Genomic DNA, 8107 nt, shown 5'->3' with positions numbered 1-8107 from the left:
TTTTCAGTCGGTTTGACTTCACCCTCTCGTACCGTCCCGGCTCCAAGAACACCAAACCTCACGCACTGTCCAGGCTGTTCTCTGCCACTAACAGGGAGAATGAAGTCGGGCCTATTATCCCGGTGTCCCGGATTGTGGCCCCTGTCCGCTGGGGTATTGAGGAGGCTGTTCGACGAGCCCAACGCCAGGACCCCGGTCCTGGGACGGGGCCACCGGGCCTCTTGTACGTCCCACATCAAGCCCGGGCCAAGGTTCTCCAGTGGGGTCACTCTTCCCCTCTCACCGCCCACCCGGGAGCTCGGAGGACCCTGGACTTCCTGAAAAGACGCTTCTGGTGGCCTAACATGGAGCAGGAAGTAAGGTCATTTGTCCTGTCCTGTGAGGTTTGCACCAGAACCAAGAACCCACGACAGCGTCCCCAGGGTCTCCTGCATCCTCTGACCATTCCCCGGCGTCCCTGGTCCCACGTGGCAGTCGACTTCATCACGGGTCTCCTGGAGTCACAAGGTAACATGGTCATTTTGGTCATTGTTGACAGATTCTCCAAGGCCTGCCGCTTCATACCTCTGTGCAAACTCCCCTCTGCTCTTGAAACAGCGAAACTTATATTTAATCATGTCTTCCGAGTCTTTGGTCTTCCACAGGACATCGTCTCAGACCGAGGGCCCCAGTTCTCCTCCCGAGTGTGGCACGGGTTCTGCAAGGTCATCGGAGCCACTGCCAGCCTCTCCTCTGGGTTTCACCCACAGTCCAATGGTCAGACGGAGAGGCTCAACCAGGACCTGGAAACCACCCTGCGAGGCCTGGCTATGGATAACCCGACATCATGGAGCACCTGGCTGCCATGGGCAGAGTACGCCCACAACACCCTGCAGTCATCGGCCACCAAGCTGTCGCCATTCCAGTGCCAATTCGGGTTCCAGCCACCTCTGTTCCCGGACCAGGAGGAGGACGCGGGGGTGCCCTCGGTCAACCAATATGTGAGACGGTGTCGCAAGACCTGGAGCAAGGTCAGGAAGACCCTCATACAGACCTCCAGAACCAACCAGACTCAGGCCAACCGCCACAGAAGACCTGCACACACTTTCCGCCCTGGGCAGCGGGTTTGGCTGTCCACTAAGGACCTTCCGCTGCGGGTGGAGAACCGCAAGCTTGCTCCTCGCTACATTGGCCCCTTCAAGGTGGTGCGCAGGGTGAACCCTGTCTCCTACCGGCTCCAGTTGCCCCGGACTCTGAGGATCAACCCCACTTTCCATGTTTCCCTGTTGCGGCCTGTACTGACGTCTACGTATGCCCCTGCCCCTAGGAACCCCCCACCCCCCCGCATCTTCCAGGGGCAGACTGTGTTCACTGTGCATCGCCTGCTTGACTCCCGCCGGGTCCGCGGCGGGTTGCAATATCTGGTGGACTGGGAGGGCTATGGTCCTGAGGAGCGCTGCTGGGTTCCTGCTCGGGATGTCCTAGATAAAGAACTGTGTCGGGACTTCCATTCGGCCCATCCGGATCGCCCTGGGAACGTCAGGAGACGCTCCTAGAGGGGGGGGTCCTGTTAGGACTTGGACTGTTTTGGCCTCTAGAGGCCGCTGTTATTTCCTTTTTGTGTCATGTTTATTTTGGCCTCTAGAGGCCGCCACTGTTCCTGTGTTTTGTGTTTTTGTTAATTGCCTGTTTAGTCCTAATTATCTTCACCTGTGTCCTTAATTAGTTTGTGTATTTATACCCCTGAGTTCAGTCCTCTTGTCACGGAGTCTTTGTGCTATGTTTATCTCCAGTTTCCTTTGTACTGTGTTTTGTGGATCTTCTGAGCTTTTGCATTTTTGCCTTTTTCTTTTTGAATTATACTCTTTGTTTTTGTTTTTTTGTTTTGCCCTGGATTGTATATAGTGTACATAGTATAAATAAACCTTTTGTTACTTTTTCTACTTCCGCCTCACGCCTCTGCATTTGAGTCATTCCCCTGGTGGCCTAGTGGGGGTTTGCTGGATCATCACACCAACGAACCAGGTTCGAATCCCAGCAAAACCCTAACACAGACCAATGAGGTTGTTCGGCTAAGATCAGTATCAATTTTTGGTGAAAGGTTTTAGCATTATTACACAAAATGTAGTTAAAATAATTAAAGGACACAATTTATTGAAGAAAACATATTGTCCCCCAACGAAAATTATTGTGGTATGTGTTAATTACAATATTGTACCTTGTTTATCAACTGAATACAAAAGGATTCTGTGGCAGCGGGGGCGTGGTCAAGCGTCGGTCTGTGACCGGAGGGCGGAGTCAGGGAAGGTAAGTGGCAGAATCACTGCATCTGACGTCAATTAACCTGTGTTTGTGTGTCTTCCCCAGTGACCACGCCCTATATAAGGAGGGAGAGAGAGGAGAAAGGGAGCTCTCTCCCGAACCAGATGACTAATGTGTGTGCGTGTGTGTCTGGGTGACTGGGCGTTGTGTGTGTGTTAGACTGAAAAGTAACACAATAAAGAGTTTTGACAACTCAGTTCTGGCCTGCCGTACTTCTGTGCTTCACCCACCCGCTCAAAGTCTTACAGTGGTGCTGAAACCCGGAACGGAGCACAGAGGAGAACAGCCTCCCCCTTCGCAGACCTGGTCCATGCCCTCGCCACGGCCCAACAGAGCCAGCATCAGGCGTTGGTCGCTCTCCGAAAGGAGCTGGAGCAAAGGTTCGAGGCCCTGGTGCTGGCGCAACAGGAAGATCGTCAGGCGTTCCGGCACCTCCTCACGTCGGCGGGGTCCACCACCTCCACCGCCGCGGGCCCACCCCACCTCACTCTAACGAAGATGGGCCCACACGACGACCCCGAGGCCTTCCTTGCACTATTCAAACAAGCAGCAGAGGCCTCAGGCTGGCCGGTGGAACAGCGCACAGCGCGCCTCCTCCCCCTGCTAACAGGCAAGGCGCAGCTGGCCGCGTTACAGCTCCCCGCCGACAGCCGGCTGGTCTAAGTGGACCTGCGCCGGGCCATCCTCCAGCATGTGGGGCACACCCCCGACCAACATCAACAGTGCTTCTGCGCTCTGCACCTAGAGGAGGTCAGCCGCCCGTTTGCATTTGGCCAGCAACTCTGGGACACCTGCCAGCGGTGGCTGAGGGCTGACAACCGCGACACCGAGGGAGTTGTCGATCTGGTGGCACTGGAGCAGTTCATTGCACAACTTCCCAAAGGGACTGCGGAGTGGGTCCAGTGCCATCGCCCGGCGTCGCTGGATCAGGCCATTGAGTTGGCGGAGGATCATTTGGCGGCTGTTCCCACAGCAGATCCCACAGATCCCCTCTTCACTTCTCTCCTCTCTCTCTCTTTCCCCCCCTTCTGTGTCTCGTCCTCGCCCCATTGCCCCACCACGGAGGCGGGGGCCGGCTCCCTCACAGCCGGCCCACCGCACCCACGGTGCCCTCCCGTTTCCATGTCTGTCTCTCTCCCCCCCTCAGGTGAGTGAGCCCCAGAGCACCGGTGCAAAGAGAGAGCCCGGGCCGGTTTGCTGGTGCTGCGGGGAGCCGGGGCACCTCCGGCATCAGTGCTCGGCAAAGGAGGTGGGCGCAGTGTTCCAGATCCCCAATGCGCCAGGAACCGCCCTCGATCGGGCCGGAGTGTATCGCATACCTGTGAGTGTCCAAGGGGATACGTATCAGGCTTTGGTGGACTCTGGCTGTAATCAGACCTCAATCCACCAAAGCCTAGTGCAAGACGAGGCATTGGGGGGAGCACAATTGGTGGTGTTGTGTGTGCACAGGGATGTTCACAACTACCCTTTAGTGTTGGTCCACATTCTATTTTGAGGGGAGAAATTTAGTGTAAAGGCAGCGGTTAATCCTCGCCTTACCCACTCGATAATTTTGGGGACTGATTGGCCGGGATTTGGGGAGTTAATGACTCATTTAGTGAAGAGTGGGTCCTGCTGTAGTTCAGCAGGGGGAGGTCCTGGTGTGGCATTGGCGGGAGCAGCTGCTGCAGAGCCGTCTACGTCATCTCCGTGTCAGAGTGAGGAGCAGCAGGCTCCTCCTCCCTCTCTTGGGGAATCCTTCGCGGATTTCCCGTTAGAGCAGTCGTGAGACAAGACTCTGCAGCATGTGTTTGACCAAGTGAGAGTAATCGATGGTCAAACACTCCAGCCAAACGCCACACCGTCCTTCCCCTATTTCTCTATTATGAAACATAGATTATACCGAGTGGTGCAGGACACTCAGACTAAAGAGCAGATCACGCAACTTTTGATCCCAAAGAGCCACCGGGAATTGGTATTTCAGGTGGCTCACTTTAATCCCATGGCTGGACACTTGGGGCAGGATAAGACACTAGCCCGAATAATGGGCCGATTCTATTGGCCAGGGATTCGCGGCAATGTCCATAAGTGGTGTACGGCGTGCCGCGAATGCCAGTTAGTAAATCCAGCGGCCATTCCAAAAGCACCTTTGCGCCCTCTACCATTAATCGAGACCCCGTTCGAAAGAATTGGGATGGATCTCGTCTGGCCATTAGATCGGTCAACACGAGGGTATCGCTTTATTTTAGTCCTGGTGGACTATGCAACGCGATACCCGGAGGCAGTGCCTCTTCGCAATATCTCAGCACACAGTATTGCAGAAGCACTCTTCCACATCATCTCCCGAGTCGGAATCCCCAAAGAGATTCTGACTGATCAAGGCACTTCGTTTATGTCACGCACACTGAGCGAACTGTATGGGTTATTGGGAATTAAGCCGATCCGCACCAGCGTTTATCACCCACAAACGGACGGTTTAATCGAAAGGTTCAACCGCACACTCAAGAATATAATTTAAAAATTCGTAAACGAGGACGCATGAAATTGGGATAAATGGCTTGAACCCCTGTTATTCGCAGTGCGAGAGGTCCCCCAAGCCTCCACAGGGTTCTCCCCGTTCAAATTACTATATGGGCGTAAGTCGTGCGGCATTCTAGATGTACTGCGGGAAAATTGGGAGGAGGGACCTTCACTGAGCAAAAATGAAATCCAATACGTTATTGACCTGTGCGCAAAACTCCACACACTCACACACCTAACCCAGGAGAATTTGCGGCAGGCACAAGAACGGCAAATCCGCCTGTACGACAGGGGTATGCGCCTTAGGGAGTTTGCACTGAGAGATAAAGTACTCGTACTGTTGCCCATTTCGAGCTCCAAATTGATCACCAAGTGGCAAGGACCCTTTGCGGTCACACGGCGAGTTGGGGACGTTGACTATGAGGTGAGGCGAATGGACAGGGGTGGGGCGCTACAGATTTACCACCTCAATCTACTCAAACTCTGGAATGAGGAGGTCCCCGTAGCATTGGTGTCGTTGGTTCTAGAGGGGGCGGAGCTGGGGCCAGAGGTTCAAAAGGGAACATTGACATCGTGTACCTCTCTGGTCCCCTGTGGAGACCACCTCTCCCCAACCCAACTCACGGAGGTTGCCCAGTTGCAGACCGAAATTTCGGACGTGTTCTTGCCCCTGCCTGGCCACACCCGCCTCATAGAACACCACATTGAGATGCCCCCGGGGGTGGTAGTGCGCAGCCGCCCTTACAGGCTACCCAAACACACAAAAAAAGGTGGTTCGGGAAGAACTTGAGGCCATGCTCGAAATGGGCATCTTCGAGGAGTTCCACAGTGACTGGAGCAGCCCGGTGGTCTTGGTTCCCAAGGCCGACAGGTCGGTCCGGTTCTGTGTGGACTATAGAAAAGTCAATGCTGTGTCTAAATTCGATGCGTACCCAATGCCTCGTATTGACAAGTTGCTTGATCAACTAGGCACGGCTCGCTTTTATTCGACACTGAATTTGACAAAGGGTTATTGGCAGATCCCCTTGACTCCACTATCCCGAGAGAAAACGGACTTTTCCACACCGTTTGGCTTACACCAATTCGTCACACTTCCTTTTGGGCTGTTTGGGGCGCCCGCTACGTTTCAGCGGCTTATGGACAGGGTCCTCCGCCCCCACGCCACCTATGCAGCCGCATACTTGGACGATATTATAATCGATAGTAATGACTGGCCGCGGCATCTACAACACCTGAGGGCCATCCTTGGGTCGCTGAGGCGAGCGGGTCTCACGGCCAACCCAAAGAAGTGTGCGATTGGGCGGGTGGACGTACGGTATCTGGGCTTCCACTTGGGCAATGGGCAGGTGCGTCCCCAAATTAATAAGACGGCAGCGATTGCGGCCTGCCCAAGGCCCAAGACCAAAAAGGGGGTGAGACAGTTCCTGGGGCTGGCTGGCTATTATCGTAGGTTTATACCTAATTATTCGGACATCACCAGCCCGCTGACTGATCTCACTAAAAAGGGGGCACCAGATCCAGTCCAGTGGACGGAGCAATACCAGCGGGCTTTCTCTGAGGTGAAGGCTGCACTGTGTGGGGGGCCACTGTTACACTCCCCTGACTTTTCTCTTCCCTTTATGTTGCAGACGGACGCGTCGGACAGAGGGCTGGGGGCTGTTTTGTCCCAGGAGGTGGAGGGGGAGGATCGCCCCGTGCTGTACATCAGCAGGAAGCTGTCGGTGCGTGAGGGGCGCTACAGCACAATAGAGAAGGAGTGCCTCGCCATCAAGTGGGCGGTCCTTGCCCTCTGCTACTACCTGCTGGGATGCCCTTTCACCCTCTGTTCGGACCACGCACCCCTCCAATGGCTCCACCGCATGAAGGATGCCAACGTGCAGATCACCCATTGGTATCTGGCACTCCAGCCCTTCAACTTCAAGGTGATCCACAGGCCAGGGGCGCAGATGGTCGTGGTGGACTTCCTCTCCCGTCAAGGGGGGGGGGGGAGTCGGCTGCAGGCCAGATGGCTGCCCGGCCTGAGTCGGGCAGTGGGGATATGTGGCAGTGGGGACGTGTTCAAGCGTCAGTCTGTGACCGGAGGGCGGAGTCAGGGAAGGTAAGTGGCAGAATCACTGCACCTGACGTCAATTAACCTGTGTTTGTGTGTCTTCCCCAGTGACCGCGCCCTATATAAGGAGGGAGAGAGAGGAGAAAGGGAGCTCTCTCCCAAACCAGATGACTAATGTGTGTGCGTGTGTGTCTGGGTGACTGGGCGTTGTGTGTGTGTTAGACTGAAAAGTAACACAATAAAGAGTTTTGACAACTCAGTTCTGGCCTGCTGTACTTCTGTGCTCCACCTACCCGCTCAACGTCTTACAGATTCATTTGTAAATTGCTTGTAGGAGCATTTAATATAAAAAATTTGGTAATCAAAATTTGGTGAAAATTCTGTTAATTTAGAAAAAAATGTATTTTGAAAGAGATTGTGAGTTGGTGTAAAGTTATGTACAAGGAGTCATAAATATATATATATGCATGATGGTGTATTTACATATGCCTGATGGTGTCAAATAATACAATTGGTGATGAGTTTAAAAGCTTGTTTATTGAAATTACACACACAAATTAAAATTTTATGAAACCATGTCATTCTATATTAATGGAATTAATTAAATAAATATTCAGTAAGGGAAAAACACTTAAAGAAAGGAAGTGGGCTTCTTGAATACATCAGGCTTTTTTATAACACTGCTCTTCCACTATGGCATTGGGGAAGGTACACCATGGCATGAGAGGCTGTACTGTGTGGGAGGTTTGAGTGCATCATCAAGAGAGACCAACAGTTGGCCAGCAGTTACTGAGACGCTTAAAACCAATAAGCAGAGCATTTCCCTGTGCAATGTGCTTGGTATCCATAATCATCTAGGTTCAGTGTAGAGAACTTCTTTTGCATTTTCATGTCAAAGCATTTTCTTTCCTACTCATTAATTTATACCTAATTCACTTTTTCTGTAAGTTGTCTCCAAATTTTAGCCTTTTGGGTGTTGGCACACAGCTAAATAATGTTTTTATTGGTGTAGATGTGAGACAAAATAACTTTTACTTCTGCCTCTAAGAAATTTGTGCTTTCAGTTCTCTGTGAGCTTTGCCTTTCATGGAGTTTTGTGGGTGTTACTAAATGCAAATGAGCGCTGTGTAATTTGCACTTTACACATGATTGACATTCGTCAACATAAGCACGTGAACATGTGAATACACAGAAAATTTCAACTTCAGAAATTTTTAGTTTTTAAACCCATTAATTGGGGAAAGACATGTTTTATAC

The sequence above is a fragment of the Neoarius graeffei genome, chromosome 2 (assembly GCF_027579695.1).
Source record: "Neoarius graeffei isolate fNeoGra1 chromosome 2, fNeoGra1.pri, whole genome shotgun sequence".
In the NCBI taxonomy this organism is placed as follows: Eukaryota; Metazoa; Chordata; class Actinopteri; order Siluriformes; family Ariidae; genus Neoarius; species Neoarius graeffei.
This window is presented reverse-complemented; position numbering follows the sequence as displayed.